The sequence below is a fragment of the Cervus canadensis genome, chromosome 4 (genome assembly GCF_019320065.1).
Source record: "Cervus canadensis isolate Bull #8, Minnesota chromosome 4, ASM1932006v1, whole genome shotgun sequence".
Taxonomy (NCBI): Eukaryota; Metazoa; Chordata; class Mammalia; order Artiodactyla; family Cervidae; genus Cervus; species Cervus canadensis.
Genome location: NC_057389.1, coordinates 31,707,149 through 31,723,524, shown reverse-complemented (window position 1 = coordinate 31,723,524; position 16,376 = coordinate 31,707,149). Strand labels below are relative to the sequence as shown.

Genomic DNA, 16,376 nt, shown 5'->3' with positions numbered 1-16,376 from the left:
ACTTTTTGCTAATTAAGCATGGCTTCTCATGGAAAGACCGTGAATTTCTGAACCACAGGTTAGAATTCCTTTTTTCCCATGTTCTGTCTAAATAATATCGTTAATAAACTAGGTACTCTTTTGTAATCTGTGTTTTCTTATTTTTGAAATGAGGTTAAAAACAGATACCATACAGATTTTTTGTGACGCCTAAATACAGAAAAGTGTGTGAAGTGCCTAGCACAGTGCCTGGGGAAATATCAGTCTGTTGGTCAATATTTTGTTTCATTCCTCTCTTCTATTTTCTTAAATAGTCCTACTTCATCTAAGTAGGAACCTTTACCACTTATACCAACAAGATAGCTAATGGTAGAAATTGTACATTGTATGTAGACTATATGAACATGATGGAGAAAATATCCTTCTATAAGATGGCTTTCAACACTCTGCCAATCACTTCTGTCTGTGACTATACACTTGAGTTATCTCCAGAACCAATGACTACAAGTGTTAGTGGCTACCATTTATGAAATACTTTTCATGTGTCTGGCATTCTGCTGAGTCCTTTTCATGCAGTCATCTATGTATTTATCATCCCAACCCTAGGAAGTTTCAACTGTTAGGACAGTTTTGCAAGAAACAGAATTTTATTGTCAAAACTGAATGTCTTCAAACCCTTGTGTAACTTGGCTTATATCTAAATTATTAGGACCTTTGTGCCACGTAAGATTTGAACAAAGGGCAAAGTGTATATACAGTGGAACTTGACTAAAAAGACTGACATACAACTTTACCTTTTGTGTGGCTTCACATATATCCAGACTTCTTCTTGGGATAGTGTAGAACAGGCTGAATATACTCACCCTAAAGACATCTCTCTTATATGGCCCATTCTCTGTTAGACACCGGCCTGTGTTTGGTGTAGAAAATTGGACTGTGTCTGTCCTTGGAATATGTTATGTTTTTTCTTGCGTCTGGCTTTGCCAGAAAGGTTTTCTTCTCTCTCTAGCTACCTTTCTGCATCTTCTACATTTGCCTAGATCTGATAGATTCTTCAGACTAACTCAATTGTCTTCCTTCATGAAGACCTGCCAGGTTAAACTGCATTAATTACATTCTCAGGGTTCTAATTTGATGAGTATATTTTAAAATATTTATTGTACAAGTAACATATGTATAAATTTGAAAAGTAAACTAGAATAAGCAAAAAGAATAAAAACAATCACCTGAAGTTTTATCAGTAAGAAGAAAGCTATGGTCTTAATTTCTATATAAGAATATATGTAACAGTAAAGAAATATAAGGACACACACGCACACTGGAGATGGAAATGGAAACCCACTCCAATATTCTTACCTGAGAAATCCCATGGAAAGAGGAACCTGTCAGGCAGTAGTCCATAGGGTCTCAAAAGAGTTGGACACAATGTAGTTAATAAACAACAAATACACACATTCATATGTGTATGTATGTGTGTGTTTAAAAGTTATTTATCTATTATAGTATACCTTGCTCTTTTGCTGAATATTATACTATAAAATAAGATATTTAAAAAATGACTATTTTTCCATCTGTATAGTACTTTATGAGGCAAGTAATGAGTAAGTAGCAAGACATGACTAGTTCCCTACTTACTGATTTATTATGATCTTGAGCAAATTACTTATTCTGATATTTTGTTTTGTTTTGTAATTATCTGACTTCACAAAAATCAGAAGGCACTAATGGACAGCCAGTCCATCCCCATGGTGCCCTGAGTGAAAATAAGTCAGCTTAGATATATGATGGACTACAATCCCACTACTTAAGACTCCAAGCACTGAGATAAAGAGCCATGAAGTCGACTATTTTTTTACAAAAAATATTTAACCTAAAGGGATGTTTTAAGGATTAGTTGAAATAAGGCAAATAAGATATGTAACATGGTGCCTGGCACATAATAAGCATTAAAAATATTAATCATTAATATTAATCCCATTATCAATATGTATCTATTCAATCAACATATGTCAGCTAAGTGTCCAGAATTAAAATCTATTTAAGGTATTGTCACTATATTACAGTATTTCCACAATTGGCAGTGGGATATGATGGATAAGCATGTGGAAAATTAGAACAGCCAAGAATTTAGTCTTAACAATGAGACAGTGATTCCAAAAAAAATCTCGGAGAACAAAATTTCCTATATATCAGTGACGATTTCATAATGAGCTATCTTGCAACCTGAGGAATTTTTTTTTAAGTCTTCCAGATTCTATAGTAAAAAAGCAAAAACCAAAATAGCTCTGTCATGTCTAGCCACTGCCAATTAATGCCTGGAATTGGATTAACCACCAGAAAACCAGTTCAAGTAATGCAGTACTCAAGCTGTCAGACAGGGTTAGTATCCTTGGAGGGACCACATACATATCTTGTTGTCATGGAAAAACAGCCTACAATATCATCTTTTTTCAAGGCACGAGTAAATTCCTGCCTCATCCGTACAAAACCTTCAGACCTCCAAGAGGCCAGAGGGTACAGATTAAAATTCATGCTTAGCAGAAACAGCTTCCGTGCTACTCGCCACACTCTTGTGCGCGGTATTCAAAAGAGAATCCCAAGGACTTAGCTATTGTCTCAGCTCTGCATCTGAACTCTGTCCATGCACAGGCACAGAGCAGCTAGTGTTTTACAAAGGGCGGGGGTGGTTACATTTAAAGTGCTCGGCATTATCAGAAACCCCTATGTTTGGATTCTTTTTAAGAGGGCCACAAAATGTGTCTGCTCTATTCTTTGTTACCTTATGCCTTTCTTGTCAGGTTGGGAACACTGTTGAATTCTGTTAAACAATGGTGGTGGGAGGGGGAGTGGGACAGGTTTTGAACAACCAACCTTGTGTATGTTTATGTGAATGTGTGTGTGTGTGTTTTCCAAAGACTAGAAAACCAAAGGAGACTATTAGAAGAAAATCTTAAAGCAAATGTGTGGGTTACTAGACCCATTTGGGTCTTTACTGATTGTGTTCCACGAGGTTATTTGACTAGAAACACCTGTTGTTTTCTCTGCAGAGCTGTTGGGCAAGGAAGGGGTGCAGTCACAGCATGCAGATTAGAACACGTGGCTGGTGCATGAACCCCGGTAGGTCGTAGTAAAGCAAGAGCGTAAATACTGGAGTATGCCTTCTTTGTCAGTTCCATGCTACTTTTGGAGAATTTCTGGCATGCACTTCCTTGCATTTGGCACTGTAGGCTATTTTAATAATGTTTATGCTCTTGTTCTGTTCCTCATCCCAACAAGCTGTTAAAGAGAAGCCACATTTAAACGAGCCTCCTTGCATCTTTTGCTGCTACTTGAAGAGGGTAGCAGCCTGTTCCCCAGAATAGTGTGGAAAAGATCTTCTCCAAATAAACTACTTTAATGCTAAGCAAAATGCCACATATATAAAATAGGTAATGCCGAATTATATAAAATGCTTTTTTCAAGGAAGAGGGAAAAGGACTTAACACACACACACACACAAAATCTGTCAGCATGGGGAGTTCCAAAAATAGCCATCAAGGTAGTTTGAACTGCTTAATATTGCAATTACTATTTACATCTTCAAATTAGTCTCCATTATCTTATGAAAGAATCTTTAGGATAATTTATTTGACTCTCCAGGGGGCTTGCGGCCATATCATGAATAGATGTTTAAAGAGCCTTCGAAGACTCTTCTAAAATCTAATTTAGTCTGTGCATCACACACTTTTACTTATTGCTTATCCCTTTCCAAACACCCTCACAATCCAAATTTCTCAAGGAAAGCTTTTTCTCCATTAGTGTTAATATTTTGGCATGCAGTGGGGAAATTAGCCTTGAGTTATACATATCGAGAGAAACAACAAAGCCAATGTGCTTTGTTCTTAGCAAGGTCACTTAATCTCTCAGATATGTAAAGATGAATCAGAAAAACAATAAGAACCAGCTCATCTTCTTAATTGGAATCATAAAATGAATGTTGGAGTTAAAAAAAAAAAAGTACTTTAGAGAGAGTGTTCATTCTAGACCCTTCTTTTGTTATTTGAGAAGAAAGAGGTTCAGAATGCTACAACAACTCATGTAAGACCCACAAGAAGGTATCTGACAGCATACAAATGATCCAAACAAGAGATGAGTGCTTGATATTTCCAATTTCATTTTCCCATCTTACCATTCTGGCATTTACTATGGGATCATCAGAATCAACTGAGAAAACTCATAAAAATACAGATACCCAGAATTCTCCCTTCAAAGACCTGTGTTAATAGTAATGGTGTTGGGCATGAGAATCTGCATTTTGACACATCCCCTGAGAAATTCTTAGGATATAAAAATATGGAAAACTTTGTACTCTACAATTCTGTCTTCAGAGATCAAAGACCATTTCTTATCACTTAAGGCTGTATAAAGTTTCTAAGACGTATCATTATGAGTTTATTTTTAAATTGTCTGTATTTATATGTGAGACTTTGGGGAAGCCTTGCATTGAGACCTGTGCGGTGTCCATTTATAAGTCAATTTTCCTGGAATCTGCTTTTATATTTATGGTATTTATACGTCTGTCTTCTGTAATATTGCCATTTCTTAGAGTCCATCTAGAGCTCTGACCATTCAATCAACATTCTATTTAGTAAGATATTGAATCCAGAGATGCACTGAAACAGTCCCTTCTGAGATGTGTTGCAGGAGCTAATGGCAGGCAGAAGCAGTAAAAATACTTGGCAACTATCTGAACTATGCTTGCCTTTGTGTGAATTTCCTCGAGATGAGGTAAACTGTGTTCTGGCAAGAGATTAACATTTATTTATTTTTATTATTTTTTAATCACTTCCCACTGGCAAATATGTCAACTCTTGACAGTGGTGCTAATTGTGAACTTTACTGGGAAATGGTACCTTTTATAGAGTCAGTTTGTGAAAAGGCTGTAACAGATACTGCCTTTCATCCTTACAATTTTGGCAGTGCTAAGTATATTCAGGTACTATGTTTGGTGCCCAGAAAGTTCTCCGCTAAATCAAATGAGTTGAGGGTATCTGTAATCCTTTAAATAGAAAGTTTAACTTTCAGGTAATTTTGAGGGAACAATAATGACAAATGGCCAAGAGTTGTAAATGACTCTTTTAAAAAGACAGACTTGGCTTCTAAGCTCACATGGCTTACTTTAGCAATTTCAGAGGCTGTGTACTCAAGTCTCATGTGAATTGTGCTTTTTATACCATCCCATTTGACAATTAAAATGGAAAAACGTGGAAAAAGCCTTTGTTTGTTTTTTCTATAGTGTCATCAATGTGCACTGCCCTGAACAATAGCCAGGGCAAGGCAAATAAAGACTCTGCCCTGTGGAGCTTACAATCCAGCAGCATGATACAATGCAGAACAATACAATTCAGAACAAGCATGTAGTGATTAACAACCCTTCTAAGTGGCATTCTTTGCAGAATAGGAGGGTTTTGTTTTTTTTTCTTAAATCAGTGGTGGGGGTGGGGGGTGGGCAGACAGACATCAGTTAATTGAGAAAGCAATTTCATCTATAGGGACTTTGACGGAAGACACAAGTCAGCCTTGGGTGAATAGACCAAGAAGGAATGAAGATTAAGAGGATGGTATGATCAGTAATTAAAGATTTCAGGGCAGCCTATCTCTGCACTGAAGGGAGAACTGGGAGTTCCTGGAAATAGCAAGTGTAGCCACATTATAAAGAAGAAAAGAGGAACCAAGGTATTTATAAAGAGTCCCTTTCTAGTATTTCAGAAAAGGAGATTGGTTTGAAAGCATTCTCAGAGAGCAGACAGGGACAAGAAGGTGGGCTGTGGGCTTCAAAATGTGAAAGTTTACTTGAGTCTCATAGGGATTCTGGCCTGCAATTGATAAATGGATTTGTAGTTGATTATAGAAGAAGAAAATGGCGCTGTTTAGCTGGAATTCTATGTTGAGAGATCATGAATCCAGAGCAACGATTGTGTGAATTTGGACATATCTTGGACCATAAAGGCAGAGTTTGGTTTTGCAAGTTGTGTATGTATGTAAGGTAGGAAAAACTACTAGAAGCGAGAAACTATTTTCACTGCAGTAATAATGTCTCATTTTATTGAGTGCCCCACTATTCTCAACACTACTTGTATTACCGCCTCCATTCTCACAGCTGCTATTTTTCCTCACATAACTGTTATACACTCCATTTCACGGAAGAGTAAATTGAGGCACACCACTCTGGCTTCAGAGTCAGTGCTCTAACCACTGTGTGGTAAATTGCTGTCAAAAATTCCAGGTTCCCATTTTCAAGAAAAACCTTCCTTGATGGAACCCTCCTGTATTTTCATGGAAGTTAGGGAACGCTAATTTCTTTTGCTCTTGTGTGATCCCATGTATTATTTCCATATACCAGTCTCCCTATTCTGCTCAAAGCCCCAAATCCATTCTAAGAAATGGTAAATTTGGATGAATAAGGTGATATTGTTTGTGTCAACTACAATAAATTTAATATCTATAAATCCAGATAAAATAATAACAGATAGAAATGAACATCATGAATCCACTCAACCCCCATAAAAGAATACCATAAAACTGGGAAATAAAACATATAATAGATTAAAGCTTGAGCCAATGAAAAATATTAGCAAATGGCTTTTGCTATATTTGCTTCATTGTAGAAAGCCCCAGAGTAGCCTATGACAGCCTAGGTTCAACAGTATCACATCCAAATAGATTAGAGCTACATATAGAGCTTAAATAGCTTTCCTATTGTTTATCCCAGATGTAGCAACACCAAAGATGCTTCTTAGTATACACAGATTCTTTATCTTTCTTTCTATTTTGTGTATTTATCTTTGTCTCACCCAAGCTATTTCTTTATCCCAAGAGCCTTCATACAATTCTGAAATATAATTTTAGTTAATATTTTATTTTAAAATACAGTGGATCCTAGACCATTATTTAATTCAGATTGGTCAGGAAAACCAACCTCTGCTGTGAGAATTATTAAGACAATCCTAATGAAGTTGAGATCACTAGTTTAAGAACTTGAGAGCAAAATTCCAAGCTATTTAAGTAGCCTAAAAGTGAAAGTCACTCAGTCGTATCCAACTCTTTGTGACCCCATGGAGTATACAGTCCATGGAATTCTCCAGGTCAGAATACTAGAATGGGTAGCTGTTCCCTTCTCCAGGGGATCTTCCCAACCTAGGGATCAAACCCAGTCTCCTGCATTTCAGGTAGATTCTTTGCCAACTGAGCCACCAGGGAAGCCCAAGAAGCCTATCTCACGTTAAATGTTAACTTCCACAACATCTGTGCTCCGTGAGCACGGATAAAAAATTTTTTTTGTCTTCTTAGCCCCTAACAAGTGTTTCACCAAATAAAAAAATGAAGGAGAACACGCTAAATTGTATTAAATGCCATATTTACACAAGCATTCCTAAAACTCTTCAAATGACTTAAAGCAGATATACATTAAACTTTTAATTCTAATAATATAGACTGTAGATATTATGGGGAGGGGAAGCTGAGAACTTATTTCGTAAGCATTACTATCAGTTTTTTTTTTCTTCCTTGATTTAACTCTCTTTATTTCTCCATCCTCTTTATATATTCCTTCTCCTAGGTTAAAAAGTTTATCAGACCTTAACCTAAAATAAATATCAAACAACAACGTCACCATGTTCTAGTTCAAACAACTGTGGCATCTCTGTATCTCTCTTTAAAGCTAAAATTCTCAAAAGAACGTACTACATTTTTTGCAATGCAATCCTTCAGTCTTTGAAATAGAGGTCTGCCCTCCACCTCTACTGAAGCATGCCTTTCAAATACAATTAATGATTCATTTTTAACCTCGTTTTCACTAAGTTGAGGTACAATTTTTATTCACTGGGAAAGCAGAGTCCTAAATATGTTTGACAATGTGTACACTGAATAAACCATAGACTTTTATAGATATATTATGTTTGCCTCATTCCAGATCATTCCCTCATGCCACCTTGCATGTGTGATGAAAAAAAATCACAATGGTTATTGCCTCTGGCAGAATGTAAAATGCATTCTGATTTCTTTCATCGTAGATTATTTTTTCCTTCTGTAGAACTTAATGTAAATGAAATCGAACAGTGTGCAGTCTTTTGTATCTGGCTTCTTTGATCCCGTATAACATTTTGGAGTTTCATCAACATTGTTATCTATAACAAGTTCATTCTATTTTACTAGCAGTATAACTAGTGTGTGCTTAGTCACTCAGTCGTGTCCGACTCTTTGCGACCCCATGGGCTGTAGCCCACCAGGCTCCTCTGTCCAGGGAGTTCTCCAGGCAAGAATAGTAGAGTGGGTTGTCATGCCCTCCTCCAGGGGATCTTCCCAACCCAGGGATCGAACCCAGGTCTTCCACATTGCAGGTGGATTCTTTACCGTCTGAGCCACCAGAGAAGCCCTATTTAACTAGTAGGTGCTTCTTATTAAATAATCATAGTGCAGTGCATTAATCAATTATTTTGTTTTGTATATTTGGATTGTTTCCAGTTCAGGGCCATTATGAGTAAAGCTATTATGAGCATACCTGTACATGTCTCTTTGTGAACATGTTTTCATTTCTCTGTTGTAAATGCCCAGGAAGAGGATTGCTGAATCATAGGGTAGATAAATATTTAACTTTATGAGAAGACTTCAAACAGTTTTCCAAAGTGGACACACCATTTTGTAGTCCTATCAGAAATGAATAAAATTTCTGATTACCTCATATATTAACAACATTTGGTGTTTTCGGTGTTTTTAATTGTAACCATTTTAGCATGTACGTACAATATCTGCATGTGATACTAATTTGCATTTTCCTAATAACTAAAGATCTTGAGCACTTCTTGATTTTATTGTTCATTTGTGAAGTATTTGTTCAAGAATTCTGCCCATTTTGAGTTTATTATTATATGTATTATTATTATTTATGTATTTGTAGAAAACCCCTACCTCATTCCATACACAGAAATCAATTCAAATGAAGTATGGAATGGAGCATAAAAATACAAATTACAAACTATTAAAAGAAAGCTTAGGAAAACGTCTCAACAGCATAGGCAGAAATTTCTTAGAGGGAACAGAGAAAGCACTATCCATAAAATAAAATACTGGTATATCAGATTTCATAAAAATAAAATCCTTCTGCACATCAGTTCAGTTCAGTTAAGTCCACTCAGTCGTGTCCGATTCTTTGCGACCCCATGAACTGCAGCACACCAGACCTCCCTGTCCATCGTCAAGTCACCATTAAGAAAATGAACAGGCAAGCTACAGACTGAGGAAAAATATTCAAAATGAATATATCTGACAAGTACTTGAATGAACAATCTATAAATAACTGATGATCTTTTAATTATTAAATATGTAGACTTTTCATTTCTTCCTTCTGTGACTTCCTTTTTCATATCATTTGCCCCTGTTTGACCAATCACCTCTTCAACAGTGATTTGTCCTAGTTGTTGTTCTTTTCCTTTGGTCATTTTGTATTCTCTCTAATTTATCTGTTTTAATCATTTCCACTGCCTTTCTTTGAATTATTTTCTGATGTGTTATCCAGGATGATCTCCCTAGTTATTTATTTTTTCAGTCTAACTTTTCCCGAGTGGTCTAAATTCTTGCCGCTCATAGTATGATCTGTCAACCAGCAGCATCAGCCGCTGTGAGCTCTTCAGACGTGAAGAAGCTCCACACAGGATGCGCTGCATCACAGATCTGCATTTTAACATCTCAGGTGGATTCCTATAAATACACATTACAGCTTGAGAAAAAGTAGTATTGTAACTTCTATCCCTGGTTTCAACTGTCTCCTCTGCTGATAATCCTTACATATTTAGTATATGCCATTCTAATGTGGTCCAGATTTGTATCTTAGCAAGTCGAGTGCCTCCAGATGGTTGATATCTAAGTAGGTATGTAAAATACAATATGTTCAAAACCAAATTCATTATCTTTCTCTTTTTAAATTTTCATATTTCAGTTCACGGGGAGATGAGGGCAAATAATTTTTGTCTAACAATATTAGTGACTTTTCTAAATTAAAGAGATATTGCATAAAAATAAAATGGTGTTACAGTACTCAGTTTTTAATTCTATAAGGCAAGGAGGTCATAGACTGAATTATTATGGGAGTAGTATAAAAGAAAAACATGAAAAATAAATCCCCATAGACTGTATCCCATCAGGCTCCTCTGCCCATGGAATTCTCCAGGTGAAAAAACTGGAATGGGTTGCTATTTCTTTCTCCAGGAGATCTTCCTGACCCAGGAATCGAATCCAGGTCTCCTGTATCGCAAGCAGTTTCTTTACCGTCTGAGCCACCAGACAAGCCAAAATAAATAACATGGTGAAATATTGTAAATCAAAAAATAGTGATGACATATATTAACTCCATAAAAGAAAGATTATAATTTATGATCTTCTATTCTAAATAATCTTAGAGTTCAGAACTCAAACAATTTTTCCCACCTGCAACCAGTTTAGCAATGTTATGTACTGGAGAGGAAATGCTATGAATTTTGTACATATCTGTTATATGATGTCAGAATATCATCAGATTTTTATTCCATCAAAAAATAGTTATCAGCAAACACTACAAGTTATGTTTTTATTCAGCTATTCCCAGCTATTCAGCTATTTTGTGGTGACAAAAGCAAGCCGTTCAACTTGGATAAGAGGGAGAAATGCAAAAGATTTGATTTCTGTTATATAAAGACTAAAAATTATTATTGAATTTTTAGTACTGAATTACACATATCCCATAGGTACTGAGTACAATGATGGTTACATTTTTAGTGAAAATATTTTATTTCATCCCAGATGTCAGAACGTCTTCAAAGTCATGTCACAGAAAGGACATTTCCTTACTATTTCTCTAAGGTAAAGATTTAAATTCGTGCATTCCATTTTGAGAAAGACTTTTCAGGTGAAGTTGTATGCCATTCATAACTCCTTTTCTCCCAAAAAAAAGGTGGGGGCAAATTAATTCTCATACTTCAGCTTGATTCTTGGCTAAGTTCATAGGGTAAAATGTCAATAAGCATGACCGAAATATGCTGTTTCCACAGTGTTTATGATAATAATGCCATTAGAAAACATTTATGGAGAGTTTCCATGTGCCTCACTTTATTATCATTATCCCATCAGGTTCATACAACAGCCTATGAGGTTTAGAGAGTTATAGTGAGTTTCTTAAGGTCTCATAGTTAGAAAAATCCTACTCAGGTTTTCAGGCTAATTTCAAAGTCAATGTTATTAACCACTCTAATGCAAAGGTATCAAAATTTGTCATCTTCTTTTTTTTCCTCCCTCAAAGGAGAAAAAAAGTATTATTTGGAGAAATAATAAAAAAAAATAAAGGAAATCTATTCTCTCTGCACCTCTGGAGGGTAAATTTTCTGCTCTGTGGAGTCAGAAGGAGAGAATCAGTCAGAGAAATAATAAAAATGATGACAACTGTGTCAGTTCTATAGAGGAGAGGAAAATGAATTACTTCATGGCATCAGGGTGCATTTGGAAAGTAGGACTTCAAGGAATCCTGGAAAGAAATTTTATTTCTGAGTGGTGTGTGATTCTCTCCCCATGCCCTAGTATTAGGCCAAAAAGAATCCACTCACTCCAAACAGGGGTAGAATATCCACACAACTCTCTTTCTTTCTCTCTCAAACTTCAACATTAGTATGGACCCCAAATTTACCACTTGTACAACTAGACACATGAGCATTTCCAGCTGAGAAAACGAATTTTTCACACATTGCTGGAATCCTTATCCTGAGCAGACACAGCATCCTCTAGCACATGGGCTTTCTGAGAGAAATCAGTGCTGCTGTCAGGATCCACGTTTTCAATCTATATTCATCCACACGGCATCATATCTTCTTGGGGAGGGCATTGTCATACAGTTGAAGCTAATGTTCTGGCAGGCTTTTATCTTGCTAGTCTATCATTACAATCCCAACTGAACCAGAAGGCCTCGGGGGTTTTCTGTTGCTCTCAGTCAATCAGTATGGCAGATACCAACTTTTCATAACGCACTCATCCAAAGGAGGCAGTCACTGCATGGGGTTTCCACTTTCAGCATCTCTTCCTCCTCCTACATAAGAAATCTGGAATAATTAATGGGGAATAAATTAGAAGTGTTAGGTTTGCAGTATTTGACCAGGTGACAAGTTTCAATTATTGTTTGTAAATTTCTAGTCTTCATGGAGCTGCTACCTAATAAACTGCTGCTAAAATTAAAGTTCAGGAAGAGCTTCTGAGCTGTATATTGTTAACTGCATCTCCTTCAGGAGACAGTATTTAGATTCTATGGGGCAAAATGATCCTAGTAATGTGAGACTTAAATAGAACTGGTTATATGTATATATATTGCAGTATATACATTTTCCCTGTTATTATTTTTAAAAATTTTTGGACATTATTTTAAATGTATGTTTCCTGCCTTCTTAAACAAAATATTTTAAATATAATTTAACTTTATTCTAGAGAGCTCAGAACATCATTGTGAATATCCATTATTGGTTATGGAATAATGATGCTATGTTGGATTCTATGCAATTTCGTTAAGTCATGTCTTGTTGTAAGCCATCATTTCTTTCATTCAGTCATTCATTCTCTGAATTCCACTTATTTGCCAAACCTAAAAAAAAAAAAAAAATCAATGAGCCAAATCAGGCATTGCCTTTGTCATTTTGGATTTAGTCTAGTCTGAGAGGTAGGTACAGATAGAATAAATACACATGAAAAATATAAAATTCAAATTTAATAAATGCCAAGAAGAAAAAGAACAGGATGTCATCAAGGAGAAGGATCAGTTCAGTTCAGTTCAGTTCAGTCACTCAGTCGTGTCCAACTCTTTGCGACCCCATGAATCTCAGCACGCCAGGCCTCCCTGTCCACCACCAACTCCTGGAGCTTACTCAAACTCATGTCTATCGAGTCGGTGATGCCATCCAGCCATCTCATCCTCTGTCGTCCCCTTCTCCTCCTGCCCCCAATCTCTCCCAGCAGGAGGATAGATTTATCTAATTCAGATGAAAGAGTTAGGGCAAGACTCTGAGAAAGGGGAATTTTCCTGGTGAGGTTTTAAAAATTAGGAATTAGCTGGAGGAAAATAATAGCATGTGTAAGGGATTTAAGGTTAGAAAGACCTCAAATACTCAAAGATTAGATGAATGGAAGGCCAGTTCTGATATGAAATGAAGTGGGAGGGGGATTTCAGAGGGATATTTATGTTCTTTAAATGTCTTAAGAGAAAGAAATTCTAATTACTTCCTATTGAGTGATTTTTAAATTTCAGGAAAATAGTCACAAATTTAAGGGAAAAAAGTGATATAAAAGTAACTTGATACTCTTAAGAATGAATAAGAATTTAGGTCAAACACAGATATAATTCACAAATTACCTTTATGTTTGTTATTCATCTTCACAATTTCCCCTAAGTTATGAGGATTCCCCATGGAAATTAAAATGAGGCTGACAAGGGATAAAATAAACAAACAAAATGCCAATTGAAGCCCCAAAGTCACTACTTCTCAGATTCCCGCCTCATTAGTCCTCAGGAGTTTCTATAAAGGGATTATTAAACAAATGAATTCTTATTTTAGTTCCTGTAGCATGTTGCTAGTGTGAAAACAATTTATATGTAAAACAAATTAAATTATGGTAAATTAGCATAGAGTTCAGTATTATACAGCAAATTTTAAAATAGTAAAAGTGTTTGACTTATGAAAATTAAAAACAAGATGTTTTCTCAAAAAATCTCCCTCCTTTATTAGACCATTTTTTTTCTTTTGGAAAAAAATATTAAAACAAACATATACTTGAATTATGCCTATAATTCACTTGCATTATAGATTAGTACTTAAGTAAACATGTAGAAAATATTTTACTTCCTGGAAATTGATTTTCTGTTGATTTAAAAAAAAAGAGATTCATAAGATGCATGGATTGCTTCTTAAATTCATCCCAGGCATTGAAATTCATTATTCAATTAATGGTACTCAGTATGTGTTATTCATAAAATACCCATAAAATCGATCATTAAAACTCAGGGCAATAGATTTTTATACTAGAATGTATGTGTACTCAAGACAAAACCAATTCTAGTGCCTGCTAATACCAACGTTATTAGAAAACCTTTTCCTTGTTTTACTTTTTGAATGTAATTAGAAATTTGCTTAAAAATCCCCACTGACATGCAATGTTAATATTGGTGCAATTAATGAAATGCTAATATTTATTAATTAATTGGCAAAAATCTTGATGAAAGGAAGCTAACAGAAATCATTTATGCAGAATCTACCAGAGGACTAGATTTGTCCTTGGTGACTTGCTCATTTTGCTTTCAGAATGTTATTTAGTAAAGTAGTCACTGGTATTTCAGTAAATTCTTGGTTGAAAGAATTCTCTAAGACAAAGTTAACAAGCTAGTTTCTAACATAGATGTTAACTGGAGATGTAGGAATTGATATTTCTCAATCACTAAAATATGCAGGAATAAAAATGTGATTCTTTTTTCTACAACTCAACTTTGTCTCTGTCTTGAGCTTTCCTTTTCCCTGAGGGCCAAACATACTGTCTTAGTCCATTCTATGTGGACTCACTTATTTTAGGATTAAACTACTTAATTCAGTACTTACTCCACTCCCTCCACTTCTACCAGCATCTCCTCTAGGTTCATCTGACTTTCTAAACATTATGTCAGTATTTGCTAAACCTTCTTTGTTCCAATTTATTTTCCATCCACAGTGATGTGTTGTTTTCTTTTTTGGCATCTTTGTGCCACATGTGAAATTTCTACCTGTCTGTCAGCTATTAATAATCAATGTCAGAACACCACCATCTTTGGTTCCACAAGAAAACAAGTAGCACTTCCCCTGCCTTGTTACATGGACTGGGGGTAATTTGTTTAGGCATGCTCTATCCTCCCAAACCATCTTGGTTCTAGAAACTCTCAGCAAAGTTTGGTGCCTTCTACTGTAGATAGGGGCTTCCCTGGTGGTTCAGTGATAAAGAATCCACCTGCAAAGCAGGAGACATAGGAGACGTGGATTCAGTCCCTGGGTCAGAATGATCCTCTGGAGAAGGAAGTGGCAACCCACTCTTATTCTTGCCTGGAAAATTCCTTGGACAGAGGACCCTGGCAGGCAACAGTCCATGGAGTTGCAAAGAATCAGACATAGATGAGCAACTGAACAACGATGGCAAAGAACATATAGGCAGGGCTTAGGTCCCATGTAATGTCGGTGATGTTAGACTGTTTTAGAGGAATCACAGCTGAAGTACACTGAAGTATGTATCTTGGTAAATATTCTTCATAAGTTATTTTTTCCCTTAATTCTACATGATTTTTGACTTTTATACACTGAGTCTCACATTTGACATCTTTTATTTTCTGTCCCCACCAAATCAACTTCCATTTAGGAAACAGTGGACTCATGAGGGCCAGGCAACAAGTGAAATATTTGCTGATCCTCAAAGGGTCATGAAGCTTCTTGGTCAGTGCTTCACGTTGTACCTTTGTTACATACTTCTTTATCATTCTAAAACTTGAACTTGAAATTAAGCAATTAAAAAATTATAAAAGAAAGGGTGAAAGAGAAGAAGGAAGGAAGAAGGAAAGCATGCATGTTAGCATGTGATCCAGAAATCAGATCTTTAATGTAAACTCCCAAAATATCATTAAAGTGAAAGTTGCTCAGTCATGCCCGACTCTTTGCGATCGCGTGGATTATATAGTCCATGGGATTCTCCAGGCCAGAATACTGGAGTGGGTAGCCTTTTCCTTCTCCAGGGGATCTTCCCAACCCAGGGATCGAACCCAGGTCTCCCTCATTGCAGGCAGATTCTTTACCAGCTGAGCCACAAATTTAGGGATAGATAGGGCAAGACAGTAAATTGAGGAAGTTACCTCCTACCTCCTTTTTACCCCTTTCTTCACAACACTCATATCTTTTTGCACAGCCCTTCCCATCTACCCAGGTCCCAGCTCCAGGTGATACTCATGGCTCTTTTAGCCATGTGTTAGATTATCATTTGATTGTTTAAAACATTTTCCTTTAGAATTTCTTTCCATGAAGCCAACGGTTATACAATCATTAAATCCAATCTGTATTTTAGCAAGAGCTGCTTAGGGATAAACTCATCACAAATGTACCCAAATTATTTGGGGGTATAAAGCAGGTCAATGGTGAAAACAGTTTATGTCAGACTGGCTACCTTGTGATCATCCAAGAACATGGGTTGGACCACCTTCCAATTAATAGGTGGGCTATGGAGAACTTACAGAAATTGAAAGAAAGTTTATTAGTCATACAAGGGATTACTGGGAGGGGCAGGAGGAGCACAGACTTGTCACAGAGAAAGCTGGGCCTTTATCATGGTTAAGGAGTGAGACTAGGGCA

At 36.3% G+C, this 16,376-nt stretch overlaps 1 non-coding gene across 1 annotated transcript; it reads right to left on the bottom strand.

Annotated features, from left to right (window-relative positions):
* Positions 1 to 1,669: 1,669 nt before the first annotated feature.
* Positions 1,670 to 1,817, bottom strand: LOC122441147. The gene has a single exon (XR_006269279.1). It is a non-coding gene; the product is annotated as a small nucleolar RNA SNORA79 (small nucleolar RNA).
* Positions 1,818 to 16,376: the final 14,559 nt, after the last annotated feature.